The 14,630-nt window shown below is 41.5% G+C and overlaps 2 long non-coding RNA genes across 2 annotated transcripts in view; one reads left to right on the top strand and one right to left on the bottom strand.

Annotated features, from left to right (window-relative positions):
- The window catches only part of LOC138514128 (uncharacterized), a 33,003-nt gene extending 26,257 nt beyond the window's left edge, over nucleotides 1-6,746 (bottom strand). The window contains exons 1-2 of the long non-coding RNA XR_011281876.1: nucleotides 3,755-6,746; nucleotides 200-329 (exon numbers count right to left, since the gene is read on the bottom strand). This is a non-coding gene — a long non-coding RNA (uncharacterized lncRNA). The remainder of the gene's footprint in view (nucleotides 1-199; nucleotides 330-3,754) is intronic.
- A 677-nt stretch (nucleotides 6,747-7,423) lies between these two features.
- The window catches only part of LOC138514127 (uncharacterized), a 198,354-nt gene continuing 191,147 nt past the window's right edge, over nucleotides 7,424-14,630 (top strand). The window contains exon 1 of the long non-coding RNA XR_011281875.1: nucleotides 7,424-8,647. This is a non-coding gene — a long non-coding RNA (uncharacterized lncRNA). The remainder of the gene's footprint in view (nucleotides 8,648-14,630) is intronic.

The raw sequence follows: 14,630 nt of genomic DNA, 5'->3' as shown, positions 1-14,630 counted from the left end.
AGATGGAAATTTGATAGTAGATAGTTAAGGGAAAGGGAGAAAATTAACATAGGGCTGGGAAAATGCCAAGGGGAGGGACTTTTTTTTAAAGCCAAAGCAGCTACATCATGCATTGAGGAAGTAGGAATTGTGTGTGCTAAATTGGAGGCACTCTTTTGCATTCAGCCACACCTGCTGCACATGTGATAGTAGTACCTACTCAGGTATTGTTGCCAAAGGTAGATCACGTTCAGTCCCATGTCATTGAAGCATAATGGAGAGAGATAGCGACAACACACAGTGTAGAGGTTCTTGATGATCCAGGAAGAACAACACACATTGCAGAGGAGCTAGGAGAAACAGAACAAGGTGTACAGGGCAGGTTAAGGGAAGTTATTGGTCTCCACCACCCACATCCTTTGAGTCTGAAAATAGTAAGGATTATGAGCTAAAAAGTATTATGACTAATCCTAGTTTATACAGTAGCAAAACAAGATTCTGGAAACTAACTCGATGTCACAGTTACAGAGATGGCAGGAAAAGACAAAGCTCCTCCTCCACTTTTGAACAACGTCATTTAAGCACAAGCAATGAGATCTGGAAGTGCAAAATATCAGTTTGCGGTAGTCAGACCTTTCTCACCTCAACCATGCCATCAATTTTCAGTGTACTTGACCACATCTTAGTGCACCATGAATATCCAAACTATGAACAAAAGACAACATTTCACCAACTGCACTCTTTAAAAATCAGCTATGTGCCAGGAGAGGCCTGTGATCATTGTGCAGCCCCATATGATTTGACACTATGAGCATGATTGTATTGAGCATATAACACGTTACCAGAAGCCCTTCCTTCACCATACAATCCAATACCCACATTCTTGCTGAAAAACATTGCTTTTCTGTCAAAATTGTTCAGATGCCAATGCCCAGCAGCATCGGCATTGACTGCAGCAACATTACTCCTAAGAACAAGTTCAATGTGATGGTGTTGTTTGTGCAGGACCAAAAATATAGCAGATCACATGGCAGAGTGTGGTTTCACATTGCTAACTGGTGGGAATGTTGTCTACGCACCTCCTCTGGTATTTTTGTGTTGATAGCACCGTTTCAGTTGGTTCATGAATAAAGTTCACTGCTAGGAAATTCATAGGCTGTACCAAAGTTGTATGACTTATTTGCAGGGTGGCAGATAAGGAAACATGCACTATACAGTTAAAATATACTAATATAAATACTGCTATGATTGGAGAGCATCTGGACTGAAAACTATTTGCAACATGCAGAACATGACATTAGATAAATTGATCCTGTGTCCACAAACAATATCGAGGGGTCATACTGCAATGTTGTAATGAGTCGCAGTGACAAACAAATATGGCAGAGAGTGCAATGTTTCATACTTTGTTGACCAAAAAGTGTCAGGAGCATCACATGGTTTCTCAAGGATGTGATTAGTAAAATTACATTTTAGGTTTGTCCATTTACATGGAGAGATTATTGAACCAGGGGTAGTATCACAAGGTCCACACCCTCAGCACATGCGCTGCTTTTATAAACCATTAGCTGCACCCCTGCCAGGTACTGTCTGGGAGAAATTTGAGAGCTGACGAGGCTATTGTTTCTGACCACAATAAACCCTTGTAGTGCCCTGATTTGAACAATAAACTGTCTTTAAAATTAATCAAAACTACACAAAGTAAGACTATGGCAAGATATCTGTTCATAGCTCAAAGACCCACACTGATTATGAAGACTTGTTGTCGGCTGTAAATTATAACCTGAAATGTTGTTTAGGTGGGTTTAAGGCTTCTCATGACTGGCTGCCTGCTGGTAACATGTCTCTGTCATATCATGTTGAGATGCCATATTTGTTCTACTAGCATTTGTTCTTACACCTCATTCTAGAGCCTGTTATTTAAAAACTAGAGTGGTGGAGAGGAGAGCTAACTTTAAACATGGCAGAGAGGTGCCAACACCAGGGTCGGATTGGCCCCTTGGCCTTTCGGCCAGGCCGAAATCATCCCTTTTGAATGGGGGCCGGTTTCTGGCCATGCCTGGGCTGGTTTGGAGAAAAAAAAAATGAAAAAAAATATTTCTTTTTTCAATTTTCTTTTTTTTTTCAAAAAAACTTTCATCCTCCTTAGGTCGATAAATGGGTACCAACACAGGTTGGGTGATATTGTATGCATATTTGCTCTATAGAAAAGAGCCACAGCGTAAGTGCTATACAATAACATATTATCATTTGGCCTTGGACCTCTGCTTGGATTCACAGTAATTTAGTGTACTTAGGAACAATGCTATTTGATGCACCTTCCTGTTTTGTCAAGGGGTGAAAGGTCATGTTTCATCGCTTCCCGGGATGTCACTTTGGGGTGGGGTCAAATTACATCACTTCCGGTCATCAGAGGTCAAGGGCCATGAGGCGAGGAGTGGGCAACTTTTTGGAGGCGAGGGGTGGGCCAATTTTTTATTTCTCCAAACCGGCCCAGGCATGACCAGAAATCGGCCCCCACTCCACAGGGACAATTTTGTCTGGGCCATGGGCGAAAGACCGAGGGGCCAATCCGACCCTGAGCGCAGCATGCTGCAAAGCATGTCATAGCAGTCAGCTGACACAGCGATGAAGAGACACCCACAGGACCCACAAAGGATATAGCTGCGGACAGCTAACAGGACCCTAACTCTGCAACAAGCGAGCCCCTCCTTGTTGTTCGTTCTGCGCCAGGATACTTGTATTCTACAGCCCTCTGTTGTGTTTTCCTTGCCCCTTCTAGGAAGGCATCCTGTCATCAATTAGGTCTACTGTTGCAACTTATAATACCCTAGGTAGGTAGCTCTTCTGTTAGTTGTGACTGTTGGTTACCATGTTCTCTTTTCCACTATTTGTTTTATCTCCTTCTAAAGCCTGGGGGCTCTCACATGTTGAATATAGTTTTTGATCCAACTTTTCATTTCCCCTTGGGACACTGTTCGGTTTGAGGACTCTTTGGTGTGGTGAGAAGGTGAAGAGGGCAATCCTCCTGGACGTCCCTAGTACGTGACAAGTCTGCCAGTTCTGCCAGTTATGACAATAATGCTCTGTGCTCAGACAATAGGCACATCAACTCTTTCCACCACAGGAGGTTGGGGAGCTAAATGAGGCAACACTGACCTGAAAGCTGTGGCCAGAGCCATTGACTGTGGTTCCACGTTTTTTCTCAGACCTCCATACTCTACATAGTGGTTGTAATAACATGCATCTATATATGCCCTGGAAGATGCTTCATTTACATCACCATGTTGCTGGTGGATGAAACATGGATAAATAACGTTGGTTAATGCCATCAGGAAATGCGTTCATAGATGCAGTTGTTCCCAATGCACAATTCTAGGTCTCCTTGCCTTTCTGCACACTCATCTTACAGGGCTTGCACATAATGACACACTTTGCCTGTACCTTACCCTAGGCAGGGGAAATTAGTAGCAATCAAAGGATGAACCATTGTAAAAAATACTGGGGCACGACTTCTCTGGCCTGCCTTGCCATCTCCACAGGACAGCATTCATTGGCATCAACATGGTGTGCGTTCTTCTCATCCTCACCCTTTCTTTCCTATTGTTGCCAATCCTTTTTAACCTCTTATTTCCCCCTCCTCCTGCTACCCCATATATATGGTCTCCTCTTGCCCTGCATCCACCTTCAGTAACAAGTTCTGCAAATACGTCATTCAATTCTCGTGTCCACCCTCCAGCTCTACATCCATTTCCTCCACCAATGTATGCTTTACCTGATGCACCTCATCCATCTCCTCCTTGTGTTCCTCCTGACCTCAATACATTTCTTCAAGATCCCCCTCAAGCTGCCGTGCAATCTCTGACTCTTTGTGCTCCTCCTCCAGCCAACCTTCGTCCGCACGTGAAGATGTTGGGCTCCCAAAGAAAAGCGGCCGTAAAATAAGGTTTTCACAAGGGGTGGTGAAGCAAGGGAAAGAGATTAAAACAACACTGATGACAATGGGTTCTACAAAGGTCTTTCGCAAAGTGTTCCCTTTTTAATCTTTTTGGAGTAAAGGAGAAAAAGGCAAAGAGATTCAAAACATAAACAATCACAAAAGAGTTCAAAAGGGTTTCTCAAAGGGAGAATCAGAATTTAGGGAACTTCACAAAACAAGCAACATATACAATACAAAGCCACAAACAGGGAGTGAGACATCACATGAACACACAAAAATTGGTCAATGATTACAAAGAAAACTCCACAGAGTCATAGGCAGGGTACGTCCTGAGCGTGCAAGGCCCACCCAAAATCTGTAAAAGCCCACTCAGCAGCGATGTGTGGGCATTTACAGATGTTAATGTCACTGCGGTGGGCCCACGTACATTAGCTTCAGGCCCCACTTGTTAAACAATCTTGGCTACGCCTCTACCCACGAGGATCATCCCTATTCCTCCCTCAAAAGCTAAGCACAGCTCACAAAGAAGCCAGAAGTGAGCTTATCCTTTTATTGGGCTACCAATTCTCACCATAGATTGTGTGGTTCTGATTGGCCTTCTAACACTCTCAGGGATGTTGGACATGTTTTATTAGCCTGTTGGTCAAAGGAGATCAGGCTGAATCGCTTGTGAGAGAGTTCAGAGGTTACTTTGGTCTAGAGGCAGGACACATGAGACCAAATATCGGGAGCAATATTCTACTCATCCAGCGAGAATGGGCAAGTGGGAGTTCACCCACCCTTATATAATATTTTACAACAAGAGGTGAAAAATCTTTCAGCTCTTATCAATGCATCCTACAAGGGTATATCTGCTCAAAAAATTGAGTTCATCGATCAACAGCAGATACAAGATATATGTGCCAACATTACAAAACATATCAAATACATCATAGAGGTCAATTAAAAGGGAGACAAAACGTAAACTTCTACACTTGCTTATACTTTATTTCTACTATTTGAAGGCATTACAATATTATTGTGAGCTATTAACTGCATCTATTTATAAGTATGTGACGCTCTCGAACATTCATTCTTCTTTAAATAGGAAACAAAATGTAGCATCGCTTTACCACGCTGCGTCCGTGGGCTTTTAAGGACGCCGAGTTAAAATATTAAAGGACACATCTCACAGTTAGACGTATCGGTACTTTGATCATGTCTCCCACAACGCCCCTAAACACCCTCAGTTCTATATTTAAATACGGCGGATACCAGCGATTGCTCATACCACGAATACATGCTTCAGATTTAACAAGCAACTAACAACAGGAAGCAGCTTTCGTGTGTGCTGCTTTTTAAGGCTAGAAGGAATCCATCACTGCAGAAAGAGCAGGCACAGGAGTTATCGGTGGTAAGAATGTACTACCTACACACATAATTCACAAGCTAATGTCTGCAAAATGCTAATGTGTCCGTGACTAGTAGTCATTAGCAGAAGTTTGCAGTATGTTTTACCACTTGCTTGCTAATGTCATGCCTTAAAATATCACACTTCCGAAGGTGGTATAATCCCGGCAAGTAAGCAGAAGTGCACATATATTCATTTGTTTGCGAATAGAGTGGCAAGATGTTTGCAAAGTTGACATTGTCAGTGAGAATACATTGGACTATACTGTGTGTCTATATACTCAGCCTAAAGCCATGCCCTGTGTAGGCCACACTTGTATCAAGATGTCTTTGCTAATTGGGAAGAGAATGCCAAAGAAGAGTATGGGCCTCATTACTACCCTGGAGGTAACCATGCTGCTTTTTGCGGCATGGCTACCCCATTCCGGGTACCGGGTCCGGGTTCCCTGAATGGGGAAATACCGGGCGATTCCGACCTTGGAGGGCCCGGTATTTCCCCATTCATGGAACCCAGACCCGGTCCATCTCCATTTTCATTTCAGCCCACATAGGGCTCAATGGGAATGGGGAGCATGCTAACAATGGGCCCGTTAATTACAGGCCATTGTTAGCATGCTGGACCGCTCGCAGGACCTGCTAAGGAGGTCTCGTAAAACCAGGTGTCCTTAGCGGGTCCCGCAAGCAGACCTCGTAATGAGGCGGTAGGGGGTTAATGAGGCCGGCAGCTCTGCAGGCCCAGTCAACCCCCTAACGCCTTCCTCGTATTGAGGCTCTATGTCACCCACATCATAGAACCTACAATAATGGATAATCTAGAGGGGGAAGCTTTCAATAATGGAACGATCAAGGCTGAAGATTAAAGGAACACAGATGTACAGTACAGTGGCTTGCTCTGATAATTCTATGAAACTGTTCAATGTGTGACTGAGAGAAGGCACTGATAAATGAGACTATTTTAAATCAAAAATCCATACTGGTATTCTATAAAAAGAGCGTGTTTAGATGGCAAGCTCTATTACGTATACGTATGTTCTAATAAAAGAAACCATCTCAATTCAGTTCAGTCATTAACTACTCGGCATCAATGCAGCAGAAATGCATGACGTTTAGTAATATGTATTGCTATGTTGCCTGTTCCATGTAAGTTGAAACTACAATGTTAAATCTTTGCTGCAAGTGACTTCTAATGGAATATGCCTATTAACTGTGTTTTATGTTGCAATTAAACACCTAATGTAAAAAAGGTCTCCTTTCGTTACCCACAATATTTGAACTCATTTTAACAGACTAACCATGTTCTGTCTGACTGATGGGTATGTAATGCTTTTTAGATTAACATTACCTTTGATAGCTCTACATTCCTGAGAAAAGCACTTAAAGATGCACGGGGATTTACAAGTTCGATAATGTTCACAGCTCGTCCTTAGATGCACATTAATGCCTGGAGAAAAATTATAATAAATTAAGTTATTAATTGGAATTTAAAGTAGTTCATTCTGAGCAACATTGTATAATTTCTACTAGATTCATAGCCTATGAGAATTAAAAATAATACCATGTGCACCATGCAAACAGTCGTTCAGAGTACATCATAAATAAGGCTATACTTTTGAATGTTCTCTGAAACACTTGGAATACTAAATTATGAAATAGCAAAGTGTGGATAGTGAAACGCTATGGCGAAGTGAAGGCTAAATTAACAGTTTGGCAGAGTTTAATCACCTTTACACTGTTGGTCTGGACGGCTCGTTTTTTCTGCACTCACCTGCCTGCCTGTGCCTCTTTGGATCTGGTCTTTGATCCACTAGCCCAGTTTTGGAGCTCGGTGCTCAGCGTGGGCTGACTCGCAGCTAGCACCACACCCCATAAAAATCGAGAATGGTGATAAGCGCGTTCAAAGGTTAAGTGAAGGCTAAGAGAACAGTTTGACAGAGTTTAATTACACGGTTGGTCAGGACGGCTCTTTTTTTTTTTTGCACTCAGCTGCCTCCCTGTGCATCTTTGGAGCTGCTCTACAATCCACTAGCCCAACCTGGGAGCTCGGTGCATGGCTAGCTCACAGCAAGGATCACACCCTATACAAACCTAAAATAGAGTGAAACGCGTGAAGGGGAATTGAAGGCTAAGTGAACAGTTTGGCTGAGTTTAATCGCCTTCACATTGTTGGTCCGGACAGCTCATTTTTTCTGCACTCACCTGCCTGCCTGTGCCTCTTTGGAGCTGCTCTACAATCTACTAGCTAAGCCTGGGAGCTCGGTTGTTGGCGTGGGCTGGCTTGCAGCAAGGATCACACCCCATAAAAATTGAGAATGGTGCTAAGCGTGTGCAAAGGGGAAGTGAGGCTAAGAGAACAGTTTGGCAGAGTTTAATTACGTTTATATGGTTGGTCCAGACGGCTCTTTTTTTTGCACTCACCTGCCTCTCTGTGCATCCTTGGAGCTGCTCTGCAATCCACTAGCCCAACCTGGGAGCTCAATGCGTGGCTGGCTCACAGCAAGGATCACACCCTATAAAAATCTATAATAGCGTCAAGCGCGTGAAGGGGAAGTGAAGGCTAAGTGAACAGTTTGGGAGTGAGGAGCGAGGAGGGGGGATGAATGGATATAGCCTGAATACCCAACCAACGTATTTCTTCTGGGCTCTATTAACATTTTTGGGAAACTTGCAACATCTGAACCCCGACTTCTTAAGATCTGCCTATTTAGCTAAAACATAATGACCCCTCAGCTTTGCTCACAGAACGTAAAAATAAAGAAGAGAGATCATCTGAGTGTGGAGTCCATACATTCTCCCACCCCCTCAACCTGTACTCTAAGGAAAAAAAGGTCTTGGAGATAGGATGCACAATGAACTTGGGGAATGAGAAATTAGTAATGGAACAACCTAAAATGTCATGCTTTATGACAGTGCCAAAAGTAAAAGAAAGTGAGGTGGCAAGTGAGGCAATGAACGAGGGAGACAATGAGCGAGGGAGACTCAGTACCGCTAAATAACAGCACTATAGTTGATAATAACTCACTATAAAAAATGTGTCATGAATTTAGACGGCAATCTTTGGGGATTATAACAGGGTATGTGAATGTATTGGCAGACAGAAGTATTGAAACACCGAGACATATGGTTAATGTTATTGGATCCAATTTATATGGGGTGCCAGCCTTGGCGCAGGAGGATTCAATTATGGAGGATGAGAACAACTCTTGGAAAGATTCAAAAATGACACATGAAGGGTCAATGAACACTTCAAGCAAATTTGAGGCAATAGCGGCAGCCTTGGATGCTGTGTTTGAACCCTGTTCCAGCCTTAAGAAGGAACATCGAGAACTGAACACATTACTGGTAAGGATTGCCGATAATATCCAGTACAATAGCCAATGAGTAGAAGAGAGAACATTAGAAAATGTGGCCCAGGCGGTGGAATTTGTAGATAACTTGAGTGAGTTATGCTTAGCTATAGCAGAGAGTGAAGGGGGTGTTGTGAACGAAATAATAATGAATGAGGAACAAATCATCGAAAAGAGCCTTGAGAATTTGGCTATTAGCTCTGAGGGCGAGCAAATTACCTCGTATGGGAGTATAAAACAGACTCACTGTAAGCGGAATAATAAAAAATGGGCAAAGAAAAAGTTTAAATCTGGTAATATTGGTAAGGACAATCCATTTAGAAAGAATAGCGCCTCATTGGCGGAGATGATAAAGAAGGATGTGCTATGCGTGACTAAAGGTAAAATGTTTGATCTCAAGGTTGTCAATAATGATAGAATTGAAGTAAAGCAAATCCCAGGTTATGAGTGTGGGCCGATGGATAAATGGTTAAATGGGATGGAGAGTGAACCTAATAAGAATGCATCAGTACCTGATATGCGCACAGTGGATAGACCAAGGGGTGAGGAAATAATAGGCAAGTGAGCTATGTGAATATAACTATAAATTCAGTAAAAATCTTTGTTAAAGGGACGTTATGGTTAAATTGTGCTACTAAAAACCTATGAAATTCAGTGAAAAAAACTTTGTTACAGGGACGTTATGGCTCCAAGTAAAACCGAAAAACCCCTGCAATTCACCAGTTATGGTAAGCTAAGCGACCATAACTCGCGCCACCACCGTGCATGACTAAGACTAACACCCAGGACATCAAAGATGACATCACAAATGCCATTAATGACATCACTGATGACATCTCATGTCTGGCTCCCTCTTTTTTCCTTTACTGACATACCTAGGCCAGTAATAGTCAGGAACTTAATTCAAAACATACTATATTTGTAGACTTATACTTCAATTACGTTCTTACAGTAATTCACTTGGAGTTCACTCACAGCACATGAAACATATGCATAGCGGAAAACACAGACTTGGAAAACAGCAATGCTTTGTATGTATGAAGATGATCAGTAAGGTTATCAAGTTTTTTTTATAGTTCTGCTGTTTTTTTTATTACTGTACTTTCCCTGCATATGCTCATATTTGTATACATTGTATTCACACTACTTACTTTAGGGTCCAGTCACATTATGTGATACTTGTATGTAGTGAGGTAGTAGCTTTGAAGCAGAGCAATCGTTTCTGTGCATGAAGATAATCAGTTAGTTTATGATGATTGTCTGGTAATAAATTCTCTTTTTTTTACTTCTTTTTCCCTGTATATGCTCATATTTCAATGCGTTGTTGTCTTTTTCTGTTTTGTTTGCAATAATGCAATTCTATAGAGAGTGGGTTTTATTAGCTACTTATTAAATATTTCAGAGAACACAAAACTCTAATAAGAAAGCATTTATCAGTTCACTATTCAACATGGCAAGATTATTAATATTGCACCTCCATCATGTATGCTCCACGCAATTCCTATGTTTCTACGTGAGTATCTAAGTATACTAAAGAACTTATAGAATGCTATTTGTATCACTGCATTGCTTAATGCACTAAGTACCTCGTGATATTTATTTAAATAACCGTTGACACTTTATCAACATTAAAATGAGAACCCCTTGTACAGACTTTTCATGAAAAATAAAGGCACATGTGATGTCATCAGTGATGTCATCAGTGACATTTGTGATGTCATCTTTGATGTCCTGGGTGTTAGTCTTAGCAGTGCACGGTGGTTGTGCGAGTTATGGTAGTTTAGCTTACCATAACTGGTGAATTTCAGGGGGTTTTCCGTTTTACTTGGAACCATAACGTCCCTGTAACAACGTTTTTTTCACTGAATTTCATAGGTTTTTAGTAGCACAACTTAACCATAACATCCCTTTACCAAAGTTTGTTTTACTGAATACAGATATACATAGGGTGAATTACATATGTGTTTACTAGGATTCCCTTACTTTATATACATGTAACATAGAATATACTGAACCCCCTGCTAGTGATTTTGATATCCGCGGACTGTGCGTATGTCCGCGGACAGGCACGGACAACATCAGCACTACTCAGAAACTCAGGGGGTATCTTAGATTGTTGTATCATGCCATATAAACACTGAACAAGTTCAAAAAGCATCACATGAACACATCATATGTAATAATAAATAAGAAGTGGAACTTATATATGTAAGACATGTACCGTCATTTAAATAGCATATGTACTAGAATGGAATATACCAAAACAAAAAAGATATGTCACCAACATAATTACCTCACAGAAACTGCACAGCAAGAAGCAACAGCAGACCTACACAACAGTAACAACAAAACCTGCCAGAAACTAGTAAGTAAACTTCATTTTTCTTATATATTTCTAAACTTTCTGTATTAGGTACACCAAAATTATTATATGTTTTTTTACACAGAAATGTCCAATACTTTGGAATGGCTTGTAGAACATTTCCCACATGAGGAAATGAGTGAAGACAGTGATACTAATGGTAGACACTTCTCTTTATAAGCCAATTAATAACCATTACTTTATGTGTACTTAACACATTTTTTTTTAACAGACCATACAAACAGTTAAAATAATATAACAAAAGAGACATTAGAACATGCTCAGCAGTGAATGGAACAAAAAATGAATATGCTAATGAAAAATGTAAATGTTTTAAAACATTTTGTGGAGGACCACATGCAAGGAAACATTAACTATCATTGTCCCACATGTACCTGTTCCCTCTCTCCATGTCCCAGTCAACTATCCCCAAACCCTCACCACCAAGACAAATGTTATGATGATACTTCCATCCCTTCATCCCCTCCCATCCATCCTCTCCAAACCCCTAATTCCACTGTATTTGTGTAAGTTTCTGCTTCCTCCCTCTCTTTCATAAATGTTATATGTGTATATAATAATACACTATTATGTGTGTTGTTACTTCACTGCTTTGTGTCTTATTTTTTTTAAAAGGCAGTTAAGGTGTCCACGGACAGCACGGGTGTCCGGAATGTCCGCAATTAACCAAAATTGCGGTGTCTTAAGAACACTATACCTGTCCATACTGTCCGCAATCAAAATGGAACTGTTCTTAGAACACACACAGTTTCCGGGATGTCCGTAATTAACCAAAATGGAGGTGTCCTTAGAACACTATCCCTGTCCGTACTGTCTGCAATCAAAATGGGACGGTTCTTAGAACACACTCGATGTCCAGGCAATCCACAATTAACTAAAATGGTGGTGTCCTAAGAACATTATACCTGTCCGTACTGTCCGCAATCAAAATGGAACTGTTCTTAGAACACACTCGATGTCCGGGAAATCTGCAATTAACTAAAATGGTGGTGTCCTTAGAACACTATACCTGTCCGTACTGTCTGCAATCAAAATGAAGATGTTCTTAGCACACACTTGATGTCTGCGATATCTGCAATTAACCAAAATGGAGGTGTCCTAAGGACACAATACCTGTTCATAATTAAAATAGGAGTGTCCACACTGTCCATAGAACATCTACACACATGCGCACCACACCCAGAGGTCCTACGAATATCGCGCCTGTCCCTAACTGTCTGTCGCACATGTGTCACACTTTTAATTAGTTTGAGGACCCGAACACTATCCGTAGAACACCCGTGCGCATGCGCACATCCGTCCCTGCACATTTGCTTTCCTGGGGACAGCCATTGCATTTGTGAACGTGTCCGTGATGTCATCAGGTGACCGCACCCACACTGAGCGTGTGTCCTTATTTGCGGACAGTGTCTGGGTCCCTGAACACTTTAAAAGTACTCTTTTAAACAATCTAAAGTATTTCAGCATTGCACATGTCCCAGACAATGTCCCTGGCGATCCACATACTTTTTTGAACTTTTTGAATCTTCTCTTTGTGTTCGATGTGTCCGCGGACAGCGCGGCTGTCGCGGAGCACGCACCAGCACCACTATAAAAGGCCACACCGTACAATTGCTCCTCATTGTGCTTCTGGCTAGCTGACAGAGAATTGCTTCTTTTTGCATTTACTGCATTGCTGATGACTCTTGCCTGCTGTCCTGCAGATGGCTGCCATGGCTGCTTCAGCTTCATCTCCACCCCCACCCCCTCCACCACCACCACCTCCCCATGGGCCTGGAGAGGGGAACAGGCGTGAGGATGCAGAGGAGATGGATAAAGAGGATGAAGAGAATGAGGTAGTGGATGTCCCTACTACAGCGTTCTGCATGCACCTCCAACCAATGTATCCATGAATCTCCCAAAATCCAGATAATCTGTTTTTTGAAACACACATACATAGCTATCTGTTCTTCTCTCAACAAAAATACTTTCTGACAAACTCTCTCCTTACATAGCACACCCAGTAAACTTATTGACCAATCCCTCGCTCTGCTCATTCTCATTTGCATGCCTCTCCACCCCAAAATCCCTGTATGTAACACACAGTGTCCTCAGACAACTGCCATGCTTGCAGACATATCGAAAAATCTGAGCGTGATGAATTTAAATTTAAATAAGAGAGACACCTTTTATTTTATTTTATTTTTTTTTTCTTTTCTTTTCTTATTTTACTCCTAAAATCTTCACATAAGCTTCTCCAAAGCAACCCTTATGTTCCAAAACAGCATGACGTTTCCCATAAAAGATTAAGAAATACCATCTTTTTTAAAATAAACAGCATTACCAAAATCAATGTTCTCATTATTACAAAAGAACATACCAGCTCTAAGCATGAAAGCAAATATGCCTCGGTTGATTGCATACCAAGCAATGTTTTGCTGAGGACAAAAAACAGAACTATTGTCCCATATCGCTAACCAGAATAACTAACTTTGGCATTTAGAAGGACCTTCATTACAGTGTGAACCAAGTGTTCCGAATCTGCCAACAAAGTAGGGGCACTGACATAGCCCAAATGCAAAGCACCAAAGTGCAACACTACCACATGGGGACTGTTCATCCTGCCCATATCTTCACAAACTTTTACAATTCCTTGCACATTGAAATCAGACACAGTGCTCCACACCACCTCCACTCCTTTAACATCAAAATTGTTTGCCACATTCCTGCATGTAGCATGGTGCTCCAAACCATGCGCAAAGATATCTCCACCACCAACACCCTGACCTTCTCCACCTCTGCCATCTTCACTACATACAGCCTCTTTCAACACAAATCCACAACCTCAACACCTGATTGGCTAATCACTACAGTCCCCTTTCCATGCTGGATTTGCTGGAAACCGCCAGATGTGGCACGCCATGTCCACGGACAGTTGTGGTGTCCACGAAGCATGTAACTCTCAGACAGCCCTTGTACCCTTTCCACTTCACTCTCTGTGCCATTCCCTCATTGGATACAGCTAAGCAGTCACACAAACATCCACCCATCACATCCAAGAACTCTACATTTAACTCCATCATCATAGTTCAGCACTTCAAATGTACTGTTGATCACTCTGAGTACAGGTCTCATGTCATTGGAAAGCACCTACTACAAAAACTACTGTACAAGTCTGCAAGATTTCTACTTGCAGCTTCATGAATATCCACATGTATGAATGCAAACTACAGGTATGCATATTGTCTGCACAGTACATGTACAACTCTTATAAATGCATATAAACAGGGTAACTGCCACTTAACCTGTGTAACCTATAAAATGAACTTACTGTCATTTTTCCCATCTGCTATAATCAACTGTCACTTCCAAACCTGTCTGCTATCTAAATTCTTTTTTTACACACACAACTATCTAAAAAAGTGTAATTTCATATTAAAAGATGGGAGAAATAACATATAATTGAATAAAAACACTTAGTGCATTATAAAATTGCAAACAGCCAGGTTGAGTTCATGTAGCTTTATACACTCACACAGATAGACACTATCATTAGAAAAGCTCCCAGCTGAAATAATACCACTGCCTCTACATCACATCCTTCTGCTTTATTACG

The sequence above is a fragment of the Ambystoma mexicanum genome, chromosome 12, assembly GCF_040938575.1.
Source record: "Ambystoma mexicanum isolate Mex_15411 chromosome 12, UKY_AmexF1_1, whole genome shotgun sequence".
Taxonomy (NCBI): Eukaryota; Metazoa; Chordata; class Amphibia; order Caudata; family Ambystomatidae; genus Ambystoma; species Ambystoma mexicanum.
The sequence above is the reverse complement of the archived record's forward strand: the minus strand, read 5'-3'. Positions and strand labels throughout refer to the sequence as shown.